The sequence below is a fragment of the Schistocerca cancellata genome, chromosome 8 (assembly GCF_023864275.1).
Source record: "Schistocerca cancellata isolate TAMUIC-IGC-003103 chromosome 8, iqSchCanc2.1, whole genome shotgun sequence".
NCBI classification, from domain to species: Eukaryota; Metazoa; Arthropoda; class Insecta; order Orthoptera; family Acrididae; genus Schistocerca; species Schistocerca cancellata.
The window spans coordinates 395,555,451-395,571,540 of NC_064633.1; the positions used below are offsets into that span (position 1 = coordinate 395,555,451).

Sequence of the window (16,090 nt, forward strand, 5' to 3'; positions counted from 1 at the left end):
ACAATAAAATCGTGAAGAAATTGACCTCTATTCGTGTTCAGCTGAGATCCATCCTTAAGTATCACACCTTTTTGTCTTCTGAGGGTGGTAAATTGTTTAGGACCAACAACACTGAAATCTAAAGCAGAATTGTTGTAGATATATTGTGTATCAAATCAATAACCTGGCCTTCCTCCCAGCTCCCACCATAGAAATACTTTCGAAAGTACAATAACAATTAAGACAAAGTTTTTTACCAGTCGGAGTTAAATGTTATCATTCATTTAATGTGCTAATGATTGTATTTTAAAGAAAGCTCTCAGGAAATAATAATTTTTGTAGGCTTACTCATCAGTATTTAGATTTTCATGTGATATACACTCCTGGAAATGGAAAAAAGAACACATTGACACCGGTGTGTCAGACCCACCATACTTGCTCCGGACACTGCGAGAGGGCTGTACAAGCAATGATCACACGCACGGCACAGCGGACACACCAGGAACCGCGGTGTGCAGCATTTGTGCACCGCCGCCGTCAGTGTCAGCCAGTTTGCCGTGGCATACGGAGCTCCATCGCAGTCTTTAACACTGGTAGCATGCCGCGACAGCGTGGACGTGAACCATATGTGCAGTTGACGGACTTTGAGTGAGGGCGTATAGTGGGCATGCGGGAGGCCGGCTGGACGTACCGCCGAATTGCTCAACACGTGGGGCGTGAGGTCTCCACAGTACATCGATGTTGTCGCCAGTGGTCGGCGAAGGTGCACGTGCCCGTCGACCTGGGACCGGACCGCAGCGACGCACGGATGCACGCCAAGACCGTAGGATCCTACGCAGTGCCGTAGGGGACCGCACCGCCACTTCCCAGCAAATTAGCGACACTGTTGCTCCTGGGGTATCGGCGAGGACCATTCGCAACCGTCTCCATGAAGCTGGGCTACGGTCCCGCACACTGTTAGGCCGTCTTCCGCTCACGCCCCAACATCGTGCAGCCCGCCTCCAGTGGTGTCGCGACAGGCGTGAATGGAGGGACGAATGGAGACGTGTCGTCTTCAGCGATGAGAGTCGCTTCTGCCTTGGTGCCAATGATGGTCGTATGCGTGTTTGGCGCCGTGCAGGTGAGCGCCACAATCAGGACTGCATACGACCGAGGCACACAGGGCCAACACCCGGCATCATGGTGTGGGGAGCGATCTCCTACACTGGCCGTACACCACTGGTGATCGTCGAGGGGACACTGAATAGTGCACGGTACATCCGAACCGTCATCGAACCCATCGTTCTACCATTCCTAGACCGGCAAGGGAACTTGCTGTTCCAACAGGACAATGCACGTCCGCATGTATCCCGTGCCACCCAACGTGCTCTAGAAGGTGTAAGTCAACTACCCTGGCCAGCAAGATCTCCGGATGTGTCCCCCATTGAGCATGTTTGGGACTGGATGAAGCGTCGTCTCACGCGGTCTGCACGTCCAGCACGAACGCTGGTCCAACTGAGGCGCCAGGTGGAAATGGCATGGCAAGCCGTTCCACAGGACTACATCCAGCATCTCTACGATCGTCTCCATGGGAGAATAGCAGCCTGCATTGCTGCGAAAGGTGGATATACACTGTACTAGTGCCGACATTGTGCATGCTCTGTTGCCTGTGTCTATGTGCCTGTGGTTCTGTCAGTGTGATCATGTGATGTATCTGACCCCAGGAATGTGTCAATAAAGTTTCCCCTTCCTGGGACAATGAATTCACGGTGTTCTTATTTCAATTTCCAGGAGTGTAGAAAAGGATGTGGCAGTGATGGTCTAGCGGGTAGAACACTAGACTCTGACCATGGAGATCCTGTGTTCAATTCCGGATGGGGACGGCGATTATTCTTCGTTCCGGTGTCACCAGGACGGCCCAAGGTCCACTCATCCTACTGTCAAATGCGTGCCGCATGGACGGAGTGGTGAGGTCGCAACCCTGCAAGTCCTAATGCTGCGGCGAACAAAGGCTGCAGACAGGCCAGGATCCCGGTTGCCGAGTTGCGCCACGGAGTTTACCTTACTTTTTATAAAATGGGATAGCTCGCTTCACTGTGAATTGGCACACTTCAGCATTGTATATCAGACCTGTTTCAGTGCGTTGGCATTTTTGTAACTAACTGTAATTAATCTGTTCGTTTCCTTAAGTAGCATTTTGTTTGTGATGACTTGGATTATTTTTTAAAAGTTATATTTTAAAATTATTCGCAGTATAGTAGCTATAGATAGTTTTCTAATGCGTTAAATAACAGGCACTGTGTTTCATGTGGTAAAATAGGATTCAACTTCTTTAAATAGCTGAGAAAACGTTCTATGAGTATATAGAAGTTATATTTGTTTACACGCCTAACAGCATTGGAAATTTATACTGAAGAAGCCAAAACCTATGTCATGTTACTGCAAACAGATGCAGTAAAGTACTTAAAAATAGGTGTAGAAAAAAATGGCAAAGTAAATCAGCTTACTTACGTCGTAATCATGTTAGATGCAGACAAAAATATCAAAGGAGAAATGAACAGCAAAATTCAAAAAGCAAATATGTAGCATTTTGGACTATTGGACAAAATAAAAAATAAAATCTCAAGAATTCAAAGTTGTGCATACATGAAACTTTTATTAGATCTATTAGTTATAACGTTCGTGAGACTTGGACATTAATTTAATCGGAAGTGATGAAACTAAAAATCTTTGAAAGGAAAATCTTGATAAAGGTCTTTGGAGAGATGCAAGAAAGACCACAGTTGAATGGAAAAACTAACAAATGCAGAAGCCTATGATTTATATGGAGAGCCAGACATTATATCCCAAATAAAAGATAGGAGACCTCGTCGGAACGAAGATGCACTTCGAACTCCGGAAGAAGGGAAAGTAAACCACCAACAGTAAACAGAAAGCCCTCATGGTCATAGACCTCTCGGGAAACCTAGACTGCTTTTCTTTAAATTCAGAAAAAAATACGAAAATCCTATGTGTGGGGAACTTGAAAATTAAATTCCCCTAAGACAGAACTACCAGTCAAAGCATTGTTAAATAAAGAACTAAGTGCTGTCATAGCTTTTGAGGCTTGTTAATAATTAACATGCCTTTAAAGTAAGTCGATGTACTGGTTGATTTTTCAGTGGTGTTTTCCAGGTACACGCTGTCATGCTCGACTAGTACTGAGGAAACAAAAGGACTTTCGTGCAAATAATTACCGTCAGTAAAACTACTACATATGCACGAGTTCTCAACGAGGAGTAGGGGAGGGGGGGGGGGGGGTGTTCATCAATCTGAGTAGTATGAGACAGCCCGCTGCAGTTTCTTCTCCTATACTCATATGTTCACCTCAGAGTATCCCTTACATCCCACGTTCTCAATTATTAGTTGTGTATATTCCATATCCTGTCATTTTGACCTCTCCGGCTCACTCTTGTATCGTGGTATGTGTTCTCTGCTGTCTTAGCGTAAGTTCTATCATTCTGCCCCTTCTTCTACTACTCTCCATATAATCGTTTCCTCACCGATTCTGCGGAGACCCTTTTCAGTGCACTTAGGTTTCAGCACCGTTCTGTGGCACCATTTGTCAAACGCTTTGACTCCCTTCTTGTCAGTTTTCTCCTGTACTGCGGTAAGTAGCAGCACCTGCGTAGCTTCGACACCACGAGTGGTCTCCCGGAGCAGTCTGTTCTGCCGGTGGTCACCTGCAGCGCGTGAGAGGCGCAGAGGACGCCGCCGGCGGTAGAGTCTGCCAAGTCAAGCAGAATGACGGGAAGTGCCTGATTAGACGTGTCCGTCACCGCCCAGCAGACCAGCGGCTCTAATCGCCAGCTATGCGGGGCCTCTCCGGCGAACAGACTCGTTCCGCGTTTGTAGAAACCCTTCCCAGTGTGAAAGCGAACCGTGACTTCCAGCAGACAGGGTGGTTTCCTTCTGCTCAACATGGACTGAGGCCTGAAACGCTCCGCAAGGAAAGGATAAACGCCGTCAGAAAATTCAGCATTTTGTCACTATCCTTTTTCTTCTTCTTCTTTTTCTTCGTAGATTTTCCCGCGTCTTCACGGGGTCGGCACGTTATTTCGGATTTGGCAATGTTAATGGTAGTGGGTGAGCGATTGCCCTTCCAGATGTCACCTGGACGGAATTAGTGTACCCTATCTGTTTGTATGTAATGTTATGTCCAGGGCGAGAACGTTTCTTGTAAACATTTGCGTATCGCTTATCTGAGGCGGGATGTGAGAACCAGCCCGCTATTTATCTAGACGGATGTGGAAAAACGCCTAAAAACAAACTCCAATATAACCGGCCCTCGTCGTTAATTCGTGTCCCGGAAGCGGGCGCTTTCAAGTGCTGGGGTATCCTTTGTGAGAGGGTATCTTACTGAAACTTCCCGGCAGATTAAAACTGTGTGCCTGACCGAGACTCGAACTCGGGACATTTGCCTTTCGCGGGAAAGTGCTCTACCATCTGAGCTACCCAAGCACGACTCATGCCCCGTCCTCACAGCTTTACTTCCTCCAGTACCTCGTCTCCTACCTTCCAAACTTTACAGAAACTCTCCTACTGGCAGAAGTAGGGCTGTGAGGACCGGGCATGAGTAGCTCTTGTGTAGCTCAGATGGTAGAGCACTTGCCCGCGAAAGGCAAAGTTCCCGAGTTCGAGTCTCGGTCCGGCACACAGTTTTAATCTGCCAGGAAGTTTCATATCAGCGCACACTCCGCTGCAGAGTGAAAATCTCATTGCAGGGTATCTTACTGCTTGAGGCGCTCTTCATAAATAAACGTATTATTGCACTGACTTTCAGTTGGTTTCGTCCCTTGGCATTATCAAGTAACCTGGGGCTAGGAATAATACAGAACAGTTATAGTGCAGAAACAATGAAAGTAAAAATAACAATGTACATGACCCAGTTACTTAAATCAGGTAACACGTTATGTACTACAATTCGTATGTGCCCCGCACAGCAGTGCGGATAGATCAAAACGCAACGGTGTCCACTAATAAGAATGTACAATAAGGGACACAGCTTGTATGAGGGTCATCATTTAATAGCATCACGCGTTAAACAAATTTAGTTCAAGAAATTCAACGTGGCCCTAGATCGATTCATAAAAATGACTCATACCACACGATAATTCCACAAAAGTCTCAAGAATTACGTAACTGTCAAAGTTATTTCCATGGTCCAGTGACGTTAATGTCATATCAGTCAAGAGCTTGAATAACCACCTCTTGCAGCGCAATCGTACAGGAAAGAGTCAACGAGGTTCTAGAAGGCACCACCAGGGATGCGCAGCCCTGCGGACACCAGTAGCGTGCCCAGCTGCACTAGGTTTCTCCGTTGAGGCTCCCGGTCGAGCTGATCCCATAAATTTTCGATTAGGTTTAAATCCGGTAAGTTTGGTGACCAGGGCATGACGGTAAACTCATCCTGGTGCTCTTCGAACCACAACACGTGCACTGCGAGCTGCGTGACACGTTGCGTTGTCCTGCTGGTAAATGTGATCGTGCCGACAAAAAAGAAAACAGCTTGCAAGGGTCGACATGGTCCCCCAGGGATAGACGTATAGTTGTGTTGATCCACTGTGCTTTCCTGAAAGACGAATTCACCCAGGGTATGCCGAGAAAACATTCCCCAGACCATAACGCTCCGTCCTTCGGCTTTGTTTTCGTTTTTTGTTTTGTTTTTGGACGCAAAAACAACTAGGGTCATACACGCCCATGTCAGAAGCGTAGGACACGAAGAAAAGAAAAGGAGTTAATAGCGACTACTCGTCAAGCCCAATCGACGGACGGAAAGACAGCCAAAAACATATACTTGGAGAACACAAAATACACCATAGAGAAACAGTGGTCCTGAACTTAAGACTAAATCTCCTTAGCCATATTGTTATGACGGATAGAAAGTAAAACGCGGCCGACAGCCCGAGCGTCGTCGGCTGAAACAGCCGATAACCCAGATGGCAAATATAAATTAGAACGTAAGTGGTTTAAAAAAAGGGCATTCCGTCATAAAATGGCGAGGCGTCAAAGGTTGAGGACAATGAGGCCAAAGTTGTGAGGGAGTACCGCTTAACAAATGGCGATGGCTAAAAAGATAGTGCTCCGTACGCAACCTAGCTAAAACGATCTCACGGCGAGAGGGAAGAGAGGAGGTCGCCCAAGCCGCTGGAAGAGGTTTAATACTCTGGAGCTTGTTGCCATAAAGGGAGGACTAGTGCTGATGCCAAAGTGACAGACAGCAGCACAGAGATCATCGGAGGCAATGGAAGAACTAGCGGGCTGGGGTATCAGGACTGCAGCATTACAGCAGCATCAGCAGCTTCGTTTCCTGTCAGACCGATGTGACCAGGAACCCACATAAGCATCATAGTGGCTTCAACAAGACTGAGCAAGTGACAGCTTTCCTGGACCCATTGCAGCAAGGTGTGGATGGTGTATACACACACAGGCTCTGGAGAGCACTGAGATAGCCGTAGCAGGTGTGTCACCAAATGTACTGCGTGGCCTGGTGCAGGGCGAAGAGCTCTGCTGTAAACACTGAGCAGAGTTCCGGAAGCCGATACCGAAAAACGTCGGTACCAATGACGAAGGCACACCCAGAAGCATAGGGAAAAGGTGAAGTGAGGAAGGAAAATGCGGACTGCAACAGCTTAAAGCCGGGTAGTCTGGGAGATGGGCTGACTGTGAACGTCATCCTGGATGAGCAGCGTGACTCCCTCATGAGATGGAATGCCATCCTCGGACGGGAAGATCAAAGCGGACCCGGAAGAAATGCGGGAGCCCAAAGTGGCCGTGAGGACGCAATTTTGCTTGCTGTAGGCAGAGAACAAGCAGAGGCTGCGATTCTGAGAGCAGCTGTATGTCCTCTTTGTTGGATCGAAGGCTGTGAACAATCCTTTGGAGGAGAGTCATGATGAAAAGGGAGGAGGGAAAACATGAAGGGCTGTCACCTCGACGGCTGCGAGTGCCTGCCTTCGAAGACTCACTGCACAGGGCACAGAGGCTGGAGGATCCTGCTCCATGAAATCTACAGAGGAGTCAGCATTCTTCTGTCGGTGTGCAGAGCAGGGGAAAAAAAATATCACGTGGTGACAACGTCGAAGAGAATCTCTGAGTCGGCGAAGGAGAAGACCATTTGTCTATGTTTGACATCTTGGAGCCTTTCCAGTTGGCAGAAGAAGACTCAGATGTTTCTTGGCTGGAGGGACGTAGGAAGTCTTCACGGTAGTATTCAAATGGTTCAAATGGCTCTGAGCACTATGGGACTCAACATCTTAGGTCATAAGTCCCCTAGAACTTAGAACTACTTAAACCTAACTAACCTAAGGACATCACACACACCCATGCCCGAGGCAGGATTCGAACCTGCGACCGTAGCAGTCCCGCGGTTCCGGACTGCAGCGCCAGAACCGCACGGCCACCGCGGCCGGCTCACGGTAGTATTCCTTCCGTCCTTTCCAGTGTGCTGGTTGTATAGCAGGTGACTTCGCCCTGTGAGCGAAAGTGAAAGTTTGATGGCTTGCTGCACAGCTGGAGGAGGAGACGGGAATGCTACCATGACACTGGGCGACATTGCAGCCACGGTACCGAATTTGACATCAAATGTCTGCGTGGTCCTGTCCTTCATGGAGCGAAAAGCAGCAAGAACAGTATTGTAAGTGCCGGATGGTAGAACGCAGGCCAGCCAACAACTTGCGAGCGACCGCGTAAGGCAATTTTTCCTTCACCCAGATCTCCTGGACAGCCTGCTCACCGAGATACACGGGGCATTTGTGGGAGGAGGCGGCATGGTCGCCATTGCAGTTGATACAGCAGAGAGAAAAAAAATGGTTGAAATGGCTCTGAGCACTATGGGACTTAACATCTATGGTCATCAGTTCCCTAGAACTTACAACTACGTAAACCTAACTAACCTAAGGACATCACACAACACCCAGTCATCACGAGGCAGAGAAAATCCCTGACCCCGCCGGGAATCGAACCCGGGAACCCGGGCGCGGGAAGCGAGAACGCTACCGCACGACCACGAGCTGCGGACAGCAGGGAGAAGAAGGGGGACAATCGCCCTCATTACCATCCCTACCACAGGTTACATATTTGGCTTGGTGTCGATAGGACATTCGAGTGTGGTTGTAGCGTCACATCAGGTTTGGAATGTACAGTCGAACTATGGTAACTTCATAAACTGCTTTCATTTTTGATGGAAGCACCAATCTATTAAAAGTGAGAAAAAAAGTTCATGTGGGCTGTAAGGAGGCGTCTACCGTTTTCATTACCTGATGGACTGCAATGACACCCTGATCAGAGAGGTACGTTTGAATGTCTACATCGGTCAGTAGTGTAAATAACACCACGGGAAGAATTCAGTAATCAATGGACCTCGACACGAATAGGATAGCTGTGGAGAAGTGAAGCTGCAAGCAGTTGTTGCGCTTGAGAACCAGAAGTAGTCTCCAAAATCAAAGTGCCATTGTGTAAACGAGAGCAGGATCTCACAGGGCTACAAAATGGCATCAACACGTTTCTGAATAATAAACGGGTTTACCGTAGCAAAGGACTGACCATCATCAGTACGTGAAACCACAAGGAAGCGTGGTACAGCTGGGAGGGTTTTCAAATCGTTAGCCTCATTCCGTTTACGTTTAGTAGACATTGACTGTGAAGAAGATGATTGGCTCATTACGAGAAAAGCCCCCATGGTTGCCAGCATCTCCGATAGTGCGCTCCTTCCAACTATGTGACCCCTTCAGAAGTGGGCGCACACGCCTTAGGTGATTGTTCACATCTTAGGTCACACCACCTGAACACCTGACAGAGGGACCAATCGGCAGTTTGGGAAGGTAGCAGCTCAGGCCGTCACCCCTCCCAATGGCCTGGCCTGTACCAGGTGGTACGTGCGAACTCTACCTGTCAAACTGGGACTGGGAATAACGTTTCCCAGTCACCTCTTACGCGTGAGACGCGTGGGCTGACCTTCAGGAGCGAACATGGAGCAAGAAGAAAAAGAAGAACCACAAACCCGGAGCGGAGGAATGATAGGAGAAGGGGAATGAAGAAAAAAAGGAACGAGAAACAATGGAGAGACTGTTCTGGTATCGGCTACTGAAAATGCAGAACACATTTCCAAAAATATCCCAGACATGTTACCCGAGGGAGTGCACAAAGAATAGCAAGAGGACAGACATGCAGCACGGAAGAGAAACGATGCTGCCAAAGCTGAGGCCCCATAGTAGCCAAGCACGAACCCGCCAAATAGCAGCGAGCCCACTGTGGGGCGAGGGGGGGGGGGGCTCCGGCTTAGACCCCTTGCTTTGAGACGTTTCATAGCGTACACCCTAACATCCATCAGTTCGATGGCGCATAAAATGTGACTCATCCGAAAAAGCCACCTGTCGCCATTTAACGGGAGTCCAGTTGTGGTATTAGCGTGTAGCTTCCAGTCTTCGTGGTCGATGAATGACGAACAGCAAGGGTAAATGAACCAGGCATCTACTGTAGAGACAAATTCGCAGCAACGGTCATTGAATGGTCGCTGAGGAGACACTGTTCGTTGCTGCTTGATTCATCTAAGCAGTCGGTTGTTCAACAGTTGTACGTCTATTCCCTGTACACATCTTAGTAGCCGTCGGTCACCTCTGTCATTTATGGCCCCTGTGGCACCACAGCTGCCTTGCATCGGTTTTGTATAGCTCCATTTTGCCATGCACTTTATACTTTAAAAAGGGGGCAGACGGACATTTTACAAACTGGGGGTTACAGCATTCTACCCACTGCAGTCATACATGCTCAAAAGTAATGTTTTTATGGAGCAATGTTAATTAATTCAGTATTTATAAAAAGCTAGCGATTAAGCTGAACTGTACTTCTCAAATAATTGCGGAACTGTTTAAGACATCATGATTCTGTTTTCAGCCCGCAAATTAGAAATTAAGGATCTGGTGACACAAGCAACCAATTTTGAATACCTGTCATGGTATTTGCTCTAGAAGATTTTCGCGAATACCTTTCTCGACATCTTTTATGTTTTTGTTTCGGCGTTATTGAGGTTCCTTTGGTAGTAGGTTCCTTGGGTAGTCGCTCGATTGGCAGTGGTAGCCATTCATCAATGAGGGGACCGTGTTTTAGTACTTCATAGAGAAACGTAGGTAAATAAACTACAGAACAATTTCTACTAAAATTTCCACAGTATCCACACAATTCTGTTTAAAAAGATCTACATTAACACCGAATACGAACGACAGAACTTGGATTAAAATGTCTACATGAAATATAAATTGTTTCTTTATCTTCCGATTCACAACTTTCTCGATGTGTCGCAAATGAAATTGCTTTTACAGAATATCGAAGATTTCATGCTGATTGCACTGTAATCGCTCAAATACACGACCCTAACTTTAAAAAATTTATATTGAGGAAAACATAGTTGGGTTCAACTAACACTCGCACAATAAAACCAACTTAGCTCTCTTGGCTCAATAGCGGTTCTATTGGCTACCTGTGCATCGTGAGTTGTAATATTAAAAGTTACGTTAAAAACGCTCGAGGTACAGGATCTCGGAAAAAAACGATATCCTAGGCTTCATCTTCAAATTAAGTAGACCATCAAATTCGGTAAAACAAAACACCACATTGTTCAGTTTAAAAAATATATATGCATAACAATAATGGAAGAGAGCGTCATTTTAATATCCGTGTTTATACCCATAAAAAAATTAATTATATTACACACTCATAGAATTGTCAGCCTCTTCTGGAAAATTGAGCAGAGTGTACTGCCGCATCACGCCACTTTAGTGCCATGAGCTAGGTCAGTGACCTGTCACATGACCTTCTGGTACCATTCCTACGACATATACGGTACTCCAAAGCTACCAGTGTGGCCTGTTAACGAGGTGTTAACTTTTTGTCCGGTGAGATTAAGTATTGTGTGGTTAAAACAATAGAGTAAGATTGTATAAAACGGAAACAACATGTCTAGTGTAGGGAAAGATTTAGCGATTGAATAGGTATTCAGTAACAAACCAGTAGGAAAGACGTAGACGAGGAATCAAACGGCACCCTCTGAAAAACACACTGGTGATATAACTGGTCTCTGTTCCATCTTTCTTCCAAAAATTGGACTTAGAGACGGTTCTAATCTAATGAACAATCCACAGGTCTCCATCGAAAAAACATGTGTTTCATAAGAACCTCCGACTCTAATGGCCAACGGCCTTGCCGCAGTGGTAACACCGGTTCCTGTCAAATCACCGAAGTTAAGCGCTGTCGGACTGGGCTAGCACTTGGATGGGTGACCATCCGGTCTGCCGAGCGCTGTTGGCAAGCGGGGTGCACTCAGCCTTTGTCAGGTAAACTGAGGAGCTACTTGATCGAGAAGTAGCGGCTTCGGTCTCGGAAACTGACATACGGCCGGGAGAGCGGTGTGCTGACCTCTTGCCCCTCCATATCCGCATCCACTGACGCCTGTGGTCTGAGGATGATACGGCGGCCGGTCGGTGCCTTTGGGCCTTCATGGCCTGTTCTGGAGTAGTTTTTTTCGACTTTGATGACTTACATTACCTCTTAGGATTCTTCCAATTACTGTGAACCTGTCTTCTATCTTCCCAATATTCAGATGTAAGTGGTTGTTACTCCAGAAAACACCGTAATTTTTCTGAGCGTCTTGGTTGATCAGAGATTTTACATTTATGCACAGTCCATTTAATTTGGTTATGATGTGGGCCATTATTAGTCTTCGTGTCAACTCATGTTTCTCTGCTAGCGTTACTATGGATGAAAACAATTCTCTATTAATGAAGTAGTGATGCAACACCAGGACACACGCATAAACAGGTTGTATTTTCAAGGTCGGTAAGGGACAGATCAAAAATGTTTTTTTGCGCACTTAATACAAACGTTTAGGTATTGTCTTATACACACTTACTAGTTTTGGACAAAATTTAGTTTTTATTAAGTGTTTTCCACGATGCTGTCTAGAAACAGGCCTGGCTGAATTTATGTGAATGGTGATTCAAATTCTAAGGACCTGGAATTTAGCATTTTATAATAAAAATCAATTTATCTGCGTTTCTGACATTGGTCGTAAGTTCCATTTGTGTTATTCAAGAAAAGCCGGCCGAAGTGGTCGTGCGGTTAAAGGCGCTGCAGTCTGGAACCGCAAGACCGCTACGGTCGCAGGTTCGAATCCTGCCTCGGGCATGGATGTGTGTGATGTCCTTAGGTTAGTTAGGTTTAAGTAGTTCTAAGTTCTAGGGGACTAATGACCTCAGCAGTTGAGTCCCATAGTGCTCAGAGCCATTTTTATTCAAGAAAATGCCATGACTAAAAAGTGTGTTTACGTAATGTAATTAACACTATAAAAATAACGTATCTAAATATTGTCTGTTTCATTTCCTGGATTCTCATATCCGTAACGTCAAGAAGGGCAGATGAGGACCTTTTCCAGGCAGGTCAAAAGATCAAAAGTAAAGCATCACATGGTACTTAATTTCCGTGGGACTACGTGCATTGTGGTACAATTGTACTGAGAGAGCTCCGACCCAAACTAATAAACTAACCCAGATGCCCAAGAGTATTGCGATAAGGGATTTTCACGGTATTTCTTCCTGTGGTTAATAAATGGCGTCCAGAAGAAGATCTGAGCTGACAGTTACGCTGATGCCGCAGCATCTGACACGCACGTGGATCGTAGTCCTTGTAGTCATTCGTGAAGACGGCGTAAAGCAGGAGTGGCATCATTTATACGCCACACCGCTGTTTGCGCAACGTGCGCGCCGGAAGTCATTTAGAGGGCAGCGTCATTAACGCCTGGGGTCAACGAGACAGATAACAACCTCCATCTCACTGCGCTCGCATGTGCGGAAATGGACTTCGTCCTCGCGTCCTTGCATGACACGCGCCTCTCGTGACAGTCGACAAATAATTGTAACTTAGAAAATGGAAACAAGTGACTACAGTACAGTAGTAATACGCAAAAACGCACCAAAACTGTCCCACATGATTCTGGTAAGACTACATTACTGACATCGATTTTTGATAATGATGATGATTGATTTCTGGGGCTCTCAAATGAGCGTTCATCAGCGCCCTTACAAAGTCCGAATTCTTTCACAGTCCAATTTTGACAAAATCCAATCTAGCCACAGTCACGAATGATGATGATAATGAAACAATGAGGACAATACAAACACCCAATCCCTAGGCAGAGAAAACCCCACCTCGGCCGGGAATTGAATCCGGGACCCCGTGATCCAGAGGCACCAATGCTGGATACTAGACCACGGACTGCGCACACATCGATTTTTGGCAGGTTTTTACCCTAGTATGCAACACCTAAGGACGACAGTAGCTTTCGCATGACGTATTACTACCAACTAAAAGAACTTGATAAAACTTGGGCCACGCACAAAAAGAATTGCTAGAATATAATACACAAGATAACTACGAGAAATAAGCAGTGAGACGAACAGAAATGAAACAATTATTCAAAGACAAACCACTGAGGTAACAAACGTCATGGCATACCTCCTAATATTGTGTCGGATCTTCTTTAGCCTGGCGTAGTGCACCAACTCGACGTGACATGAACTCAGGTCGTAGGAAGTCCCCTGCAGAAATATTGAGCCATGCTCCATCTATAGGCGTGCGATAGTTTTGCCGGTACAGGATGTCGTTCACGATCTGACCCCTCGATTATGTCCCATAAATGTTCGATGGGTTTCATGTGGGGCGATCTAGGTGGCAAATCATTCACTCGAATTGCACAGATTTTCTCCAAACCAGTTGTGAAAAAGAAGTCCATGACTAGCTGCAAAAGGTCTCAAGTAGCCGAAAATCACTATTTTCAGTCAGTTATCGGATTAGTTCGACCAGTCCAACCATGTAAACACAGCCCACACCATTATCGAGCCATGACCAGCTTGCACAGTGCCTTGTTGACACCTTGGCTCCATGGCCTAGTGGGGTCTGCAGCACACTCTAATCCTACCGTCACCTCTTAACAACTGAAATCGGGTTTCCTCTCACCATGCTACATTTTTCCAGCCGTCTAGGGCCCAGGAGAGTCGCTGCAGGCGATATCGTCCTGTTAGCAAAGGCGCTGTCACAGGCCAGTAACGCCAAATTTCGCCGCACAGTACTAACGATATCCGTTCGTCGTACGTCCCACATTGATTTCTGCGGTTATTTCAAGCAGTGTTGCTTCGTCTGTTAGCACTGAGAACCGTACGCGAACGTCGCTTTTCTCGGCGATTAAGTGAAGGCCGTCGGCCATTGCGTTGTCCGTGGTGAGAGGTAATGTTTGAAATTTGGTACTCTCAGCACAGTGTTGACACTTTGGATACCGGAATATTGAATTTCCCAATGATTTCCGAAATGTACTGCCCCATGCGACTATTTCCAACTACATTTCGTGTTCACATTCTGTATATTAACATTGTGCGGCCATAATCACGCCGGTAACCTTTTCACATGAGTTACCTGAGTACTAATGACAGCTCTGCCGATGCACTTTTTTATCCCTTGTGTAAGCGATACTGCCGTCATTTGTATATCTGGAATCGCTATCTCATTACTTCTGTCACCTCAGTGTAATTACACTGAAGTCACCGTGATTTGTGTGGTCCGCTGTACATTAAAAAAGGAAGGAAATTGTTTTTAATCGGGTGTGTGATCACCACGAGCGGCAGTGCGTGTTCTGCAACGCGCTCCCATGCCGGCCACAAGGTTGGTAAAGAGTTCTATTCCTCCACCAACGTGGGTGACAGTTGCTGGATGGTTGTTGGTGCATCATTCACGTACTCGGTGGGATTTAAGTCATGAGAAAGGGCAGGTCAATCCATTCGCCCAATATGCCCTCCTTCTAAGAGATCCTCCACTTGCGCTGTCGGATATCGCCGCGCATTATCATCCATAAAAATTAAGTCAGGGCCGAACGCATCCCTGGAAAGACGCATATGGAAATAGACTATAGTGTCACAGTATCTTTTACCAGTGAGTGGACAGTGTTCAAACATTTGGAGGTCCGTAATGACCCGTGCCACATTACGACACCCCACGTCGTAACACCAAGACCACCAAAGGACTACTTTGGAAAATGTTCCTCGGAGTATTACGTGTTCCTACCTTCCACCATATGAGAGTATGTCCACCGACACTACTCAGCCTAAACCTGCTGTGGATCACGAAGGGCACGCGACCTTACTCGTCGTTGGTCCAGTCTTAATGCTCTTGGCATACGTACTGGACGTCGGGCAAAAGGTCGTCGTGTCACTAAGGAGCGTGGCAATGCGTGCATCCCAGTCCTATTAAATGTTGTTGCAGCTGCATCCGCTGTTTGACGTGGGTCCCTCCTTGCCTGTTGCACATTGTAGCAGTCACCTGCTGCTGTAGTTGACCACGGTCGCCTCCACCTCTTCTGGCAGCATAGCCTCTTGTCCGGGACGCTCCCTATGCACGTGAAACAACGCCGTCAGCGTCACTCGTCACACTTCGTCTTTCTTATAGTTTCCCGATGATTCTGCCCCTTGTGAAGTCATCCAAATGTGTCTTTGGGCCATATTCAAATGAAGGAGACCACAGCGCACTATGACTGCTCTCTGACAAACACCCAGTCTTTTCGCGTTCCTTCAGCAGCATAACGTTGTGCTGTCAGCCCCTTATGGCGCTATATCATACTGACCTCATGCCATATGAAGTCCAATTTTCTCTGTAGGACGGAAGACCTCTGGTGACGTGCTCCCTCACTTTGCCGCTTCCAACGAGCTGTTAATATGTTATGTTATTTTATCTACATGATCCTTAAGTTTTCCAGCGCAGTGTATGTTAAAGATGTTGAGTTATATCTGTGTGCATCTGAATAAATGTAATTCCTGTTTCACCACACGAGTTTCATCTCGATGAATTGATAATTAAATGCGAAAGCTGACACAAAAGTAAGGATACGATAATACAAGACCAATCACACTAACGTGACCACCTCTGAGTAACTACTTTTTACGAGGTGCACTCAAGTTCTAAGGCCTCCGATTTTTTTTTCTAATTAACTACTCACCCGAAATCGATGTAACTGGCGTTACTTCTCGACGTAATCGTCCTGCAGACGTACACATTT

The 16,090-nt window shown here is 46.5% G+C and overlaps 1 protein-coding gene and 1 pseudogene across 1 annotated transcript in view; both read left to right on the forward strand.

The window, feature by feature from the left end:
• LOC126094474 (bumetanide-sensitive sodium-(potassium)-chloride cotransporter-like) overlaps positions 1 to 16,090 on the forward strand; it is a 618,436-nt gene that overhangs the window by 119,955 nt on the left and 482,391 nt on the right. The gene's annotated exons all lie outside the window — the stretch shown is intronic.
• LOC126095895 (5S ribosomal RNA) lies at positions 11,184 to 11,301 on the forward strand (annotated as a pseudogene).